This window comes from Ambystoma mexicanum, chromosome 7p, assembly GCF_040938575.1.
Source record: "Ambystoma mexicanum isolate Mex_15411 chromosome 7p, UKY_AmexF1_1, whole genome shotgun sequence".
NCBI classification, from domain to species: Eukaryota; Metazoa; Chordata; class Amphibia; order Caudata; family Ambystomatidae; genus Ambystoma; species Ambystoma mexicanum.
Window position 1 is genome coordinate 605420063 of NC_090939.1, and position 16779 is coordinate 605436841.

The window sequence follows — 16779 nt, forward strand, 5'->3', positions numbered from 1 at the left end:
CTGCATGCAGAACCTCCCGTGATACACATGCTTCCTCTTGCAAGGTAACAAGTGTAACACAGAGTTCTTCCTGCGTGGTCTGGCTGGACAACTGATGCACCTCCCGGCAAGCACGTAGCTCAGCCGAGATGGCACGCTCAAGCTGCTCAAACCTCTCCTCTGACCGCACCCTCTGGGACGTCAAGAGGGCACCCAGAGTGGATCTGAGAGACTGATAGTCAGCCCTCAGGGCCTCCATGTGTGCCTCTGCGTGAGCAGTAATTGCTTGACGCAGAGACAACATTTCAGCCTGGCGTGCCCTGTCAGAGGCCGCCATGGCCAGCCTGAGCGAGCGAGCCGTGGACTGCGCCGCCTGCCGCTGGAGAAGCACCTGCCTAGCAGGGGGGAGCATGTATTGGGCCACACGTTCCATGCTCACAGCGATGTTATCAAGTGCTGCCCCCTGACATTCTGAATTGGCAGTCATGTCTTGCTCCCGCTCTGTAGACCTCGGTGGCGCGCGGCCACTGCGTTGCTGGGCTTGACACCTGTGGGACCCAAGGACCAGGTGTCCTCGTTGGGTTGGCACCACCCGCGGCTGCACACCTACATGCCCCCATCTACGTGATGCCCCAGGCACATCAGCGACTGGTGTGGAGGGTGACCCTGTGTCCCGATCCACCACAGACAGAGGTCCCACCACTGTCTGGCCCCTCTGTGCAAGTGTCGAGGTAAGAGGAGTGTCCACATCAGAATTACTCACCCCTGACGTATGGGCCTGATGCACATACAACTCGACATGGTCGTCAGAGTGGTCATCTGGGCTGGACTCATTGCCAGCCAAAGACAAGATGGACTGTAGCACACGTGGGTTCTCGTGGTCTACCACCCCACGACCCCCACTTGTGGCGGGTTGCGGTTGTGATAACACCCCTGTGCCTGGCATGACAACACCATCCTCTGCCTCCATTGCGTCATCATCTGAAAAGTGGAGAGAAAAAAACATTAGTACACATGTTAGAAGCACTTAACACAGTCACACATGGACATCACACAGACAGCCAACACATGAAGCAGACATGTCACACATAAAAGAGAACCCGCCATGCATGCCTGGTCAATTTGACATGGCATCAGTGAGTGTGCATGTAGAACGGTGTTACATGGCTCCGAAGTGGGTTGATGCAGTGCAGAACATGTGCACGCTACTCACTATCTACATGAACAAGTACTTCATGATGTGCATCCAAACACGTCAAGGCAATGCATGGGCAAGTTCAGGCATCACGTGCAATGTACATGCAATGCGTTGCATGGCTACAAGCAAACCCCCCACCCCCGAGTGAAAATGCAGGGATGCCTTGCATGGTGGCAAAAGGGTGACCAGAGAACTGTGTATTGGCAGCCAGTGCTGACTAGCATCAATGGCATCATCTGAGTCAACTGACAACACAGCAGATGATGATGGGACAGTAAGCAGGACACATGACAAACCCTCAGTAGTACACCCAGGTGTGCAAAACCCACTACACCAGTTGGACAGAGTCAGTGGGCCTGAACCTGGGGGAGGACTGTGCCCCACACAGACTGTGACACCATAAACATGTGTGTGATGCAGGACTGGGCCAGAGTGGCCATGGGATGGATGGTGGAATGGCATGAAATGTCGGTCACCCTGGACACGTACTACAATTGTGAAAAGAGAAAAATAATATGAGGCCGGGAAACCCAAAGGAAACACACCAAACACTGGTTACAAAGGAACATACAAAGTACTTTATTTTAAGGTCAAGCAGTGACAAAGTCAATGACAGATCGGATAGCTATCGGCCCTCAGTACAACACAACGAACTTCAACGGGGTTCGATGTATTCAGTGAGAGACTATACATTGGGACAATCAGGCTTATATACATTTCTCCAGCCTTTTGTCCAACCCCTTTGTGGGTTAACCATTCCATGAATGTATTACTGGTCTAGGGTCTCTGCCAGGTCAACTTTAATATATTCATCAGTATGTGCATAGATCAGTTTCGTTGATACAGGTAATCCATTTACACACAGGTCAACAGAAGGACAAGATCTCAGTTCACGACCCTAACAAGTGGCCTGTAGGCAAGTTATACATTAGCTGTACGGAGGTCATAACGACCAGATTCTGTTCGGAATGGCATCGTCCGCCATTTTGATGTACAGGGGGACTTTTACACAGCAAAGGAACCTAAAATGGCGGCTTGATTCAAGATGGTGGCTTACATCAATTTCTAAGGTCAAGACCTTGCCGTAGAGAGTTATTCGCGTACAGTTTTAAGCAACTTGGCGTAGGCCAATATACATAGAATTGTTACAATAGGAGGCATAATTTAATATCCAGTTTGACAAACCCTCCTTTTGGCCTATGCCAAGTGCTAAGACTACTTCTGATCTTTTTGCAAGTAACTCCATACGTCATCGTCCATACACCCTGAATCGCTGTCAGAGATATCTATGGCCATCAGGTCATTCACTAAGACCTCTTTTAACACATACTCCTTGGAAGTTTTATCCGGGGCATATACTTTATGTCCTATCGTACCTATCGCCTGAGCACAACATCCCCCTAGCATCGAACATATACTAGGCAGACATTGGATACAACAACAAAGGAATAGCATAATTCCCAAAATGATCAGCAAGACTGAAAGCACCTTCCAACCCCAAGATCGCAAGAAATCCCAAAACCAAGCACTAACATTCCAGTTCCCCTCGGGAACATGCACTTCTGAGCTAAGGACGTGCAGATTCTGAATTGCTTTGAAAATGGTTGGGGAGGAGTCTGGTACGAAAACACAGCAAGCGGACCCCACTAATTTACATACTCCACCACGTTCAGCCAGAATGACATCTAATGCCAATCCGGTTCTGGAGTGCTACTAATCTTATCGCTTTCTGCTCTAATGTCATGTTATAGAGTATATCTGTGGTCCGGTTGATGGTTCTCTCCAGTACTCTCGCTAGTCTCCTGATGTCTTCGGAATTTGTTATCTGCCCCCAAAATGGCACAACTGATTTTGCTATATCTCCCAGGACTTGTGCGGGGGTATCACCAATCTCGTCCCGCCATGGACGAGCCTTTGAAACTTCCAAAGTGCTTGCTATCAATACCCCAGGTAACAGGATCCCTAAATAACAGGTTCCCTGCCAATCTCTGGGCAACCATGGAAATGCTACATTACCGCAAACGAAATAGACAGGTTCACCTACATACAAAGGTCTGTTTTCCCCAATCAAATTTGCAACGTTTGCACAGCTTTTAAAATCTCCCATTGACCGGGTGCCATTCCTCTGTATGCAGAAAGAAACTGAATCGGGGCTATGGTTTACAGAGTAAGAAGGAGGCACGGCATCCTTATTGCCTATCAGAGCCATTTTAAAGGAAACCAAAGATTGGAAATTACGAGATAGTCTATCAGAAGGCCTAATTGAAGCAACTTTGAGTTTACTCGTATTTGCGAAAAGCGAGCATCCCAGGGGAGTCAGAACACGTTTTTCAAAACTATTCAAATTAGTTCCATGAAAATTCCCCGAGATGCTATCATTCCATCGGCCAAAGAACAGTGCTCTAAGAGAGGCATAACAAGCAGTCATCAAAGGTAAGGGATGAATATACCAACCTAGCCCCTTATCCCCATGTTGCGGTAAATGCGAGCAGATCTAACAATTGGTTTAGTTAAAAATGGCATGTGTCGAATTCATAATCAACATCAAAGTATTGTTGTGATACTTCTGTCTATGCTAAGAGTCCCCAAGTGACAGAGTATGCAAATGTAAAAAAGGAGTAAAAACAGTAGCTACAATTTTAGTTGGCAAAAGAAGCTCTAGAGGATAAATCTCCTCGACGTACCAAAATCCTAAAGCAGTTACTATAAAAACCCCAATTATTATCATCAAAACACAGCAATACGTTTTCGGGGCCCAGGCACATTGTTCATTGTCCAAGTTGGTCACCCCCTTATTTACAAGTCCAACACGAGCAGTAGCGGTGGCAGGCATCGTAGTCTTCGGATGGAAACCCCAATGTTCGTTGCTGGCGACCCCCGGTCGCGCAGCTTCTTAGTCCTTCCCCAACCCTAGCCAACAGAATCCCCTTTCTCAAATTTGGGCAAAAGCAAGCCCTCGATGATCCTTTCCTTCTTTGCATGCACAGTCGAACTGCGCCGTAGGTCTATTTTCTCCGCCGAAGATTATATCTGGTGGTTCCCGGTACTGTTTGATCCGGAAATAAGGTAACGTCACCTCCTGAGGGGCAACGGAAGTTGCAGAATTCGGAGCAATGGTTTCCGGAAATGACTTTTCCAAAGAGTGTGGAGACAAAATGGACGGTTCCCCAAGCCCCACGGGCTCAGAGAGATTCTCCGACTCACTCACAGTGCTATTTGCTGCTTCAGGATCATCGATTGCAGCGTTAGCGAGGGGTTCTGCTTCTTCTGTAACGTGCAGCGTTGGGTGAGGAAGTTTCTTGACATGCGTCGCGTGTATCCAATTCTTCTTTCCAGCCACCCGCACTGCCGTTTGGGTGACCAACAAAACCTGGAATGGTCCCCGCCAGTGAGGCGCGAGGCAAGAGCACCACTCGTATGCTCTCACCAGGACCCAGCTTCCAGGCCGGATGTTGTGACCTGGGCCCTCGTAGCGTACAGGTAAAGCTGATCGTACCTGATGATAAATGAAATACAGATTTTTAGTCAACTGGTTACAGTAGTATGAAAGCAATACATTCTCAACACTTCTCAGTGCTTTAGGTTTCGGAAGACCCCAAATATTGGCAGGCCTCCCCATCACCACCTCAAATGGAGAGACCCCAGTCTTAGTTTGAGGGGTAGTGCGCATTGCTAGTAACACGATCGGTAAGGCGTCCGGCCATTTTAGTTTGGTACCGGCACACGTCTTAGCAAGCTTGTTCTTTAGGATACCGTTATGTCTATCTACCAACCCGGCACTTTGAGGATGTCTAGCCGAATGAAATCGCTTATCAATATGTAGTGCCGTACATATCTGCAAAATTACAGCAGCAACAAAATGTGGACCATTGTCCGACCAAATGACTCTTGGCAACCCAAACCGTGGAAAATACTCCTTTATCATATTTTCGCAGTGGTCATGGCTGTAGCATTTTTGACAGGGAAAGCCTCAACCCATTTACTGAAGGCACAAATGACCACAAGGACATATTTTAAGCTATTGCACCACTCCATATCAATAAAATCAAAATGAATCACTTCAAATGGGACAGAAGGAGGCCCAAAGCTACCCCTTGGAGTTACTGTCCCCTTCCCCACATTGTGCTGTAGGCAAATCATAAAATTTTGGACATAATGCTGAGCAATTTTCGAAATCTTATCATTTACCCAGACTTTCTCTAACATTTTCGTGATCTGTTGAGCACACACATGTGTGGAACCGTGTGCCATAGTAACCATTATGACTATGTAGGCATTAGGAAGTAACCATTTCCCTTCAACTGTGTCCACCCAACACCCATCATCATCTAATTTCCCCAAGCCTTCAGCCCATTTCATAGATTCTTCCATTGTGGCATCAGCTTGGATATCCCGCACAGACCCAATATCCTCGTCCATTACATAGACATCCCTAGTTTCTCTTAGAGCATACATTTCTGTGCGAAGATCTGTGGCAGTTTGTCTAGCTATCTGATCAGCGAAAGCATTCCCTTTTCCTACATCATCTGTGATCTTGCGGTGCGCTGCGCATTTCATGATCGCTAATTGACTAGGGAGCGCGAGCGCCAAGAGCAATTGTACTATCATGGGGCCATGCTGAATCTTGGTCCCATGTGAAGTTAGAAACCCTCTCTCTGACCAAAGTCTCCCAAAGTTGTGAGCCACCCCAAAAGCATACTGACTGTCAGTATATATATTCACCGTTAGCCCTTTCGGAAAGCTCACAAGCTCGGGTTAATGCTATAATCTCTGCAGCCTGCGCGGAGTTATTGTAACGCTCACCTGATTCCCACGGAGGCGCGGGTCTTGGCAGGAAGCTGTCTGTGACTCGAAAAGTGATGTGCAGGACTCGATTGGCTTCTGGGGTCGAACCTCTTCGCACTGTGTGTCGAACTCGAAGAGTGAGGTTTCTGCAGGTGAAAGAATATGGGGGTTAATGGTCTGGGTTGTTGAATGTCCCTCTCTCTCTCTCTTCCCAGCTTTTTCGTAGAGCCCCCTGGTCAACGTGCTCACCTTATATAGGTGAATGCTGGGCTCTCCATCTGCGTCTGGTGCAGGGTGCCGTTGCCAGTTCCTTCACTGGTGAAACACAGGCCTCTTTAATTCAGAGGATGGTTACCGTCGTTATCTGCACGAGCGGTGAGTTTCTGTACACCTTTTGTCTTTATAGTCTTTACATGCGTGGCACGTTTACATGCAGACTCTGTATAATGCTTTTCCCTTATGTATTGCAGGGCTCTTGAGATGAAAGATGAAGTGAAGCGCCTGGAAGTTCGTAAGTATGGCAAGCGCTCTAACTGTCTCTTTCCTTGCAGCTTAGTTCGTGTTAAAGAGACGCCGGAGTATTCGCAGGCGTTTTATTGCGACGAGCGTGATGGACGTAAGTAAATACCTGCTTAATGTCTTTTCTTTTGCCTTTCAGATGTTGGGTTGCAGCGCCGGAGTCCGCGGAATGCCAGTAAGTTGTTAATACTTTGTCTTCACAGGCGGCGATGCAGAACGAAGAAATCCGGAATTCACAGCGTGCCGGTAAGTATGGCAATGCTTTTGTTTTTGCAGGTGGAGATGCGGCGTGAAGAAACGGCCGCAGCCGATGGATCAGGTGAGCACTGCGTGTAAAGTTCGCCTTGCTAACCTGTTGTTTCTGTTCTTTGCAGGTGCTGATGATGTCTGGATACTGAAATGGTAAGTAGGATTCTTGCAGGTCCAGGATCGGAAGAAGAAAGGCCGGAGCAGACTCGGTGAGCGTTCTGCTGCAGATGCAGAATAACGCGAAGCACGCTTCATCTATCGGGTGTGGTTTAAATAGCCTTGGAGTGATGAGGCGTCTTCTTCCACGGCCCCACCTAGGTAAGAAAAGAGTTCCAGTTTCCAGAAGAGTTCCAGTGCTGTATTCAGGGAGTGGAGCTGCCCCACCCAGGTAAGAAAGTAGTTCCTGATCTCAGATGGCTTTTAAGTGGCTGGTAAGTAAGCAGCATGGTCTGCTGCAGGTAAGTCCACCCAAGCATCTTCACACCTATTATGAGCCCGGCGCTTCCAGTGCCGGGACCAATGGTTTTGATGAGCCTGGTGCCACCGGCGCCAGGACAAGGTCCAAAAGGTCCCAGTGGGGACCGGCTGGTGCCTAGGATTAGGGTTAGGGGCCTGCTTCCAAGGACGTTGGGCTGGTCCTGGCTCCTTGGAAGCAGTGATCATGGCAGTACCCCCCCTCAAGGCCCCTCCTAAGCGTGTCTTCTCCGGGGGTTTCGGCTTGTCGGGGTGATTCAGATGGAATTTCTTGACCAGACGAGGTGCGTGGACATATTCTGAAGGTTCCCAAGACATTTCCTGGGGGCCGTAACCTTTCCAATCAACCAGATAATATAACTTAGATTTGGAGATCTTGGAGTCTAGGATGTTCTTAACTTCGAATTCAAGTTCTCCATCTACTAAAACCGGTTCTGGGAATTCAGTCAATCGGGTTTCTGGTTGTACTGGTTTTAATAAGGAGACATGGAATACTGGGTGTATTTTCATATGCGTAGGTAACTCCAATTTGACAGCCACCGGATTAATTATGGCAGATATGAGATAGGGTCCAAGGTATCTCGGGATGAAGGTGCGGGGTCCCTTTAGAGGCAGGTGCTTAGTGGATAGCCAGACCTGATCTCCTACAGCGTAGTGAGGAGCTTCTTTACGGTGTCGATCTGCTCCTTTTTTGAATTGAGCTTTAGCTCTTTGCAGATGGGCCGAGGCTTCCTTAAAAGCACGGGTGATCTCCGAGTGCAAGTGATCCACAGCAGGTGCTTCGAATTCTTGGGGAGGAGCCAGGTTAGAGGTTCTAGGATGGTGTCCGTATAGTAGGAAGAAGGGAGTCTTCCCTGTTCCAGAATGAATCGAATTATTGTAAGCGTATTCAGCGATCCAAAGAATATCCTTCCAGGGGTTTTCAGTTTGTTGGAGCATGCAACGTAGATATTGCTCTAGAGTTTGATTTGTCCTTTCGGTTTGTCCGTCAGTTTGGGGATGGTGACTAGTTGAAAGTCTTACATCAATTTGGGCTAGACGACAGCAACTGCGCCAGAAGTGAGAGATGAATTGACTTCCCCTATCGGAGACTAAAACCGAGGGAAAACCGTGTAGCCGAACGATGTTTTCTAAGAATTCTCGGGCCAATACTGAGGCTGATGGTAGACCCTTCAGGGGAATGAAGTGAGCCATCTTGGAGAATAGATCCACGACTACTAAAATGGTAGTATACCCCGAGCATGGAGGTAAGTCCGTGATGAAATCCATGGACAGGGTATGCCATGGACAGGGAGGGATGTCTAGTGGCTGTAATAGGCCGGCTGGTTTCTCCTTCTGACTTTTATTCTGGGCACACACACCACATGAGATTACAAAGTCTCTAATATCCTTTTTCCATGACGGCCACCAGAAATGTCTTTTAATCTTTTCCATGGTTTTGGTAATGCCAAGGTGACCCTCCATTAGAGAGTCGTGATAACAGGAGATTACTTGTCTTTGTATTTTCTCACAGGGTAAATGCAATCGTCCTCGGAAATATGGTAGGTCTTGATTCACTGAGAATTCTTTCCCCTTTAATTGCCAATCTTGCAAATCGCCCGGAGTTAGGAGTGATTTAACCATGGTCTTGATGTCTTCAAAAGATTGAGCGCTGACCAAACCCAAAATTCTTTGTTCTGGGATTATGGGTATTGGTGCTGGATTGGTCAAATGTTCATCTACTCCCATCCGGGAGAGAGCATCTGCTTTTCCATTCTTACTGCCTGGTCGATAAGTAATTATAAAGTCAAATTCTGCTAAAAACAGAGCCCAGCGAAGCTGTCTGGAAGACTGAGGTTTGGCTGTCTTTAGATATTGTAAATTGCGGTGATCAGTCATTACGGTGACTGTGTGTCTGGCTCCTAGAAGATAATACCGCCAGGCTTTAAAGGCCGATCTGATGGCCAAAAGTTCCTTGTCTGTAATTGAATAGTTGATCTCGGGAGGCGAAAACTTGCGGGACCAAAAGGCAACAGGATGTAGTTGGTGTGTGACCGGATCTCTTTGTGATAAAACTGCCCCCATAGCAAGACTAGAAGCATCCGTTTCCACGATGTAGGGGAGTTCTGGGCGAGGATGTTTTAAAACAGGTGCAGAAATGAATTTAGCTTTTAAGTCCTGAAAAGCTTGTTCTGCTTCAGAAGACCACTCAAAACGTTTGTTCTTTTTCAACAGAGCGGTGATGGGCTGGACTATCCGAGAAAATTCAGGAATGAATCTGCGGTAAAAGTTAGCGAACCCTAACATGCTTTGAACTCCTTTTACAGAGGTTGGTGATGGCCACTTGATGATTGCATCAACTTTCTTTGAATCCATATGGACTCCGTTAGGTGACAATATGAATCCCAGGAACTCGACTTCCGTTACGTTGAAAACGCATTTCTCAAGCTTAGCAAAAAGATTATGTTGACGCAATCTCTCGAGAACCTTTTTAACGTGTCTCTGATGTTCCTCTTCAGATGATGAATAGATGAGGATGTCATCAATGTAGACAACAACACACACGTCTATGAGTTCTCTAAGGACATCGTTCATAAAATACTGGAAAGCAGCAGGAGCATTACACAGTCCAAAGGGCATCACTTGATATTCGAATAGCCCGTACTTGGTGCGGAAGGCCGTTTTCCATTCATCGCCCTCTTTTATCCGTACCAAGTGGTAGGCTCCTCTGAGATCCAGCTTTGTGTATATACATGCATCTTTGACTTGATCCAGGAGTTCAGGGATCAAAGGTAACGGGTATCTGTTTTTAACGGTGATCTGATTCAGGGCGCGGTAATCTATGCAAGTCCTAAGGTCTCCTTCCTTTTTCGGAACGAAGAACAAAGCCGATGAAGCTGGAGATTTTGAAGGACGGATAAACCCGTTAGCTAGGTATTGGTCTAGGTATTGTCTGAGGTGAAGGTTCTCTGGCTCGGTGAGGGCATAAATCCTGCTGCAAGGAGGAGTTGTTCCAGGTATCAGATCTATTTGACAGTCGTAAGACCTATGAGGAGGCAGGGTGTTGGCTTGATCCTTCCGGAAGACGTCTTGGAATTCCTGGTATTCGGGAGGTAATTTGGGAACCTCCTCAGAAGAGATTGCCGCCAGTGAAACATCAGGCCGAGGATAACAAGTGGTAAAACACTCTGGAAACTGAACCGTCTTTGCTCGCCAATCGATCTGAGGATTGTGCTTCTCTAACTAAGGGATTTCCAGAATGATCTGGAACTGAGGGGCCTTGATTACATCGAACACGATTCTCTCCCGGTGTCCATCTTGACTCACTAGCGTCACTTCTTGGGTGGCATGCGTTACTGGTCCGGAGGCTATCTCCGTGCCATCCACAGTAGTGATGACGTCTTTCACTGCCTTAGGGACAAGGGGTAGATTCATCCTTGATACCATTTCACGGTCCACATAGTTACCGATTGCTCCGCTGTCAATGTAAGCTTCATTTGCATGCAAACGATCCGGACGTTCAGGACTAATGAGGACCATGGGTATCACGAAATGCGAGGTCACGGGACAGATCTTAACGCTCGGCAAGAGGACCTCTACTCTTGTCGGGCGAGGTCGTTTCCCTGCTCAGAATTTGTGGTACAGGTATCCGCGGCTCCTACAGTCTTCTTAGCTGGTTTCACTGGACAGTCCCGAAGAAAGTGTCCTGAGTTTCCGCAATAGAGGCATAATTGCAGCTGCCTTCTTCTTTCCCGCTCTTTCTGGGTTAAAGGTCCTTTCATGCCCCCTATTTGCATGGGTTCCACAGTGTCAGCTCCCTTATTCGAGGTCTGTGGTTTAGAAAACACTCGGGTATCAAATCTGGAACGATCTGCCTTCCTGTTCTGTAGTCTATGGTCCAACTGGACAACTAAGTCAATATAGTCAGAACATTCTTGTGGAGGATTCACAACTTGCGCTAACACATCTTTGAGCTCTCCACGCAGGCCTCTGTAGAAAAGCGTTATTCTCTTGTCCTCGGGCCATTGTGTTTCCACTATGAGTCTATTGAAGGAGGCTATATAAGTCAAGAGGTCTTGATTACCCTGTCGTAATGAGAGAAGTTCATTGTCCAAGGCCTGCCCTTGTGCATGTCTTGCGAACAGTTTCTCCATGCTGGACTGGAAGGCCTGAAAATCATGTAAAACCGGATCATCCTGGGTGACTAAAGGGATCGACCAATCTGCGGCGCTGCCACTGAGATAAGAAAGCACGAAAGCCACCTTGGTCTGGTCTGTTGGGAATGCAGCTGGTCGACATAAGAAGTGTAGGCGGCACTGATTGATGAACACTGCGAATTTCTTTGGATCACCAGAAAAGCGTTCGGGCGGAGCCAAGGGAACATTACCGGGCAGATTGATTTGCACTGGATTCGAAGATGATGCAGAAGGATAACTTCCTCCTGGAACAGGCAAAGGTGTCTGTCCTGCCTGCGTTTGTAACAACTGCCTAGCAAGGTCCTCTGTTCGCTCCTTGGAAATTATCAGTTCTCTTCTTAGAGAGTTCGTTTCCTGACGAGCTGCATGTACTTCTGCTCTTAATTCCCCGAGCAACTGGGCTAGTTGATCAGTGTCTGAGGTTTCCATTGCGCCTGGGTAGGAGTTTTGTGGTGGGCTTCGCGTTCTGTAACGCTCACCTGATTCCCACGGAGGCGCGGGTCTTGGCAGGAAGCTGTCTGTGACTCGAAAAGTGATGTGCAGGACTCGATTGGCTTCTGGGGTCGAACCTCTTCGCACTGTGTGTCGAACTCGAAGAGTGAGGTTTCTGCAGGTGAAAGAATATGGGGGTTAATGGTCTGGGTTGTTGAATGTCCCTCTCTCTCTCTCTCTCTTCCCAGCTTTTTCGTAGAGCTCCCTGGTCAACGTGCTCACCTTATATAGGTGAATGCTGGGCTCTCCATCTGCGTCTGGTGCAGGGTGCCGTTGCCAGTTCCTTCACTGGTGAAACACAGGCCTCTTGAATTCAGAGGATGGTTACCGTCGTTATCTGCACGAGCGGTGAGTTTCTGTACACCATTTGTCTTTATAGTCTTTACATGCGTGGCACGTTTATATGCAGACTCTGTATAATGCTTTTCCCTTATGTATTGCAGGGCTCTTGAGATGAAAGATGAAGTGAAGCGCCTGGAAGTTCGTAAGTATGGCAAGCGCTCTAACTGTCTCTTTCCTTGCAGCTTAGTTCGTGTTAAAGAGACGCCGGAGTATTCGCAGGCGTTTTATTGCGACGAGCGTGATGGACGTAAGTAAATACCTGCTTAATGTCTTTTCTTTTGCCTTTCAGATGTTGGGTTGCAGCGCCGGAGTCCGCGGAATTCCAGTAAGTTGTTAATACTTTGTCTTCACAGGCGGCGATGCAGAACGAAGAAATCCGGAATTCACAGCGTGCCGGTAAGTATGGCAATGCTTTTGTTTTTGCAGGTGGAGATTCGGCGTGAAGAAACGGCCGCAGCCGATGGATCAGGTAAGTGAGCACTGCGTGTAAAGTTCGCCTTGCTAACCTGTTGTTTCTGTTCTTTGCAGGTGCTGATGATGTCTGGATACTGAAATGGTAAGTAGGATTCTTGCAGGTCCAGGATCGGAAGAAGAAAGGCCGGAGCAGACTCGGTGAGCGTTCTGCTGCAGATGCAGAATAACGCGAAGCACGCTTCATCTATCGGGTGTGGTTTAAATAGCCTTGGAGTGATGAGGCGTCTTCTTCCACGGCCCCGCCTAGGTAAGAAAAGAGTTCCAGTTTCCAGAAGAGTTCCAGTGCTGTATTCAGGGAGTGGAGCTGCCCCACCCAGGTAAGAAAGTAGTTCCTGATCTCAGATGGCTTTTAAGTGGCTGGTAAGTAAGCAGCATGGTCTGCTGCAGGTAAGTCCACCCAAGCATCTTCACACCTATTATGAGCCCGGCGCTTCCAGTGCCGGGACCAATGGTTTTGATGAGCCTGGTGCCACCGGCGCCAGGACAAGGTCCAAAAGGTCCCAGTGGGGACCGGCTGGTGCCTAGGATTAGGGTTAGGGGCCTGCTTCCAAGGACGTTGGGCTGGTCCTGGCTCCTTGGAAGCAGTGATCATGACAGTTATGCGTAATTCTCTTGGTCTCTATAACCGTACTTAATGTAGTGACTGCATAAGCAGCTGTGGATGTACCATCTGGAAGTTTGAAGCAGGAGCCATCCCAAAATAGCTCCCCTTGCGCATTATCCAAAGGAGTGTCTTTAAGATCAATTCCGCCCTTTATTTCTTGTTCAGTAGTATACAGGCAGTCATGTGACTCATCATCACCGCAAACAGTATTTTGCGTGAAAGGTAGGAGTTCAGCCGGATTAAGAACACAACACCTCCTAATTTGGATGTGGGGAGCAAACAAAATCAATTCATATCTTGTCAATCGCGCGGAAGTGAGGTGTTACGTTTGGGTTTTGTTCAATAGAACATCTACAGAGTGAGGCACCATCAGGGTTAGATCATGGCCTAGGACATTCCCTCACTCTGCTTTACAGACGCGGCAGCAGCAGCGACAGCTCGCAAACATCTTGGCAAAGCGCATGCGACAGGATCAAGGGCGGAAGAGTAGTAACCGCATGGCCTATTCTTCCCTCCATGTTCCTGCGTTAATACAGCCAAAGCACATCCATCACATTCATGCACAAACAACACAAAGGCCTTGTTGTAATTTGGTGTACCCAAAACCGGTGCAGAGCATAATGCAGTCTTGAGAAGCTCAAATGATTGTTGATGTTCCGATTTCCATGGCAGTGGCGAAGAAATGCCCTTCTTTGTCAAGGCCAACATCGGTTTTATCACTAGTGAAAAGTTTGGGATCCATAACCTGCAGTAAGAAGCCATACCTATTAAGGCTCTGACTTCCTTCTGTGTATTTTGTGACAGACATGCCAGAAATGTGTTTTATTCTTTCAGGTGTCAATTTTCTTCCCTCCTTTGACAGGAGGTAGCCTAAATAGGCGACCTCCTGGCAACAATATTGAAACTTTTTAAGCAAAGCTTTGTGACCATGCTTAGCTAGATGGATGAGCAACAATACAGTGCCCTCTAGCAAGTCGTCAACGTACTGAAGCAGCGTACAAGTAGGGGGTAATTCAAGAGTATCAAGCTGTTCTTTCAAGGCCCTACTATAAATGCTAGGACTCTCGGTGTAACCTTGAGGTGCACGAGTAAATGTGAACGAGCGTCCCCCTAAGGTGAACGCGAACAAATATCTACTGTCCTTGTGTATAGGAATACTGAAGAAAGCATTCTTCAGGTCCACAACACTAAAGTAAGTAGCCGTAGCTGGAATCATAGTTAATATCGTCGTTACATCAGGCACAATTGGAAATTGCGGAGCGACAACTCTATTGATGGCACGTAAATCAATTATAAAACTAAACGGAATGGCATTATCGCCTTTTTTGTACACGGGTAAAATCGGACTATTGCACAAACTTCCTGTAATCTCCTCAATCACCCCACGATGCACAAAATCGGAAACAATGCTCTTCAAAGCTCGCTCACCTTCAATCGAGATCTTATACTGCGGGATGCGTGGCAGCTTAATACCATGTTTCAAGACTATTTTAATAGGCTCAATCTGTAGAACACCGACATCATTGTCGTCAGCAACCCACAAACACTCCGGGACATTACTGAATTCTGGTGGCAAAGGTCTAGTCAAAAATTGTGAAACAGAAAACTGCTGTGGTGAAATCGTCAAACGCACTCCATCAGACGAACAATGAATTACCGCATTTAATTCCTTCAACAGATTCAACCCCAACACATTTTCTCCACAATTCGAAGTCAAAAGAAATGGACAGTGGTCCGTAAAGGGACCCAAAGAAATAGGTACCCGCGAAGAAACCGGACAAACGACTGGTGTGCCAGAAAACCCTACAGAGACATTGGTTTACCCTGACAGTGGAATGTTTGGAACCCGAGAATGATCAATGGAGCCCTTCTTTCTATCAAGAACTGATGTTTCCTATTTCCCACTACCATTTCAACGTAGGGACCTTTCTGACTAACGGGAATAGTTGTAGGTTCCAAACTCTGCTTCAGGCAATCCTAACGAAACAGAATATCGTCAAGAGGAAGCTCCTCAGAGAGGTAAGCAGCAGAGGGGTGATCGAATATGTTTCTAGTATCCACACTCAAAGTCTGATTGTCCTGTGAAAAAGGTTGCTGCGGATCCTGCGAAAACTGACCTCTACCAGGGCCCCCCACCACGGGGCGACCTCTGGGTCGTCTACCCATACTCCCAAAGGTGTTATTCGACCTCTGTCGAAGGACGGGGCATTGTGCATGCCAATGACCCTCCTGGCGACAATAGGCACACTGGTTAATGTTCACAGGACCCAAGGGCACGTTCCCTTGTGTAACATACTGACCTCTAATCTGCGAACTACCCCCTCTGGGGCCTCTAACAATTTGTTGTAACAATACTTTAGTCTTTAAGTCTCCTTTTCTCTTCTCGACTCTATCTTTTTCATTATTGACACGGTTCTCGTAGTACTGAGCCATGTGCAGTACTTCTGATTGGGATTTCGCCTGCCAAGCGCTCTCGGAAGACATAATCTGTGACTGGATGTCAGGCAGCAATCCACGCGCAAATATGTCCACAAATAACCTTTTCCCAGACTCTGTGCCTAAATCCTGTCCACTGAAGTACGAGAATACTTGTTCGTATCGATTAAAGAACTCGGTGGCACCCTCAGATTTTCCTTGGACACAGGCTGTAAGCTTGTCCCAAATAATTCTTTTTTCGGGAATTATAGTTTTTAATTTTGCAATGATTCTGTCAGGCAAAGTGAGTATCACCTGAGGTGGTCTCTCACCAGCTGGCCTTTCCCCGTCAAGCCTAATTATATTAGCCCACGTATCTCCCAACCCAGGTGCATCATCTATTGTTCTAACCTGCTTCCACAAATCTACGGGCAGGAGTACAGGGAATAACAAGTCAATATCGCCTAGGGTGAACACTGAGGACTGCAAGACAGACTCTATCTCTTTATAGAATCCTGTCAGATTTTTCCTAATGTCGGGAATAGGTTGCCTAATAGTGTTCACTTCCTGTCGCGAAAACGAGACGTGAATAAACTGTGATACATAATGTGCGGGAATGTCCACAGCAGCTGTACCCGCTGCAACATTAGCGGGAATCTCAACTTTTGGGACAAATGTCGGAGGTACCTCTCTCATAGGCAACTGAGATATAGGCAACTCTGAACGCTTACTAAACAAGTCGAGCGCTAAAGCAGTCGAAGAAGTGTCAAGTGAAAAAGGTCTCTTATAAATACCCAGTAACTCTGTGGGACAACTAACCTTCTTCCTCACACATTCATCCTGCAGGTACTCTACCATTACCTGAATCACCTTCCTCTGCATTTCTAGCGTATATTGACTGTATGTGTCATATACCTCAACTGGAGTTATCAATAAATCCGAAATCCATCTAATCGCATCTTTTGTACAAATTCACGCTTCCTCAGATGCCCATTTACGACACAGAAGAAATCGTTTCTGTACATACATACTCTCTTCTTCGTCATCCTCATTCCGTAACTTTTCCAAATCTC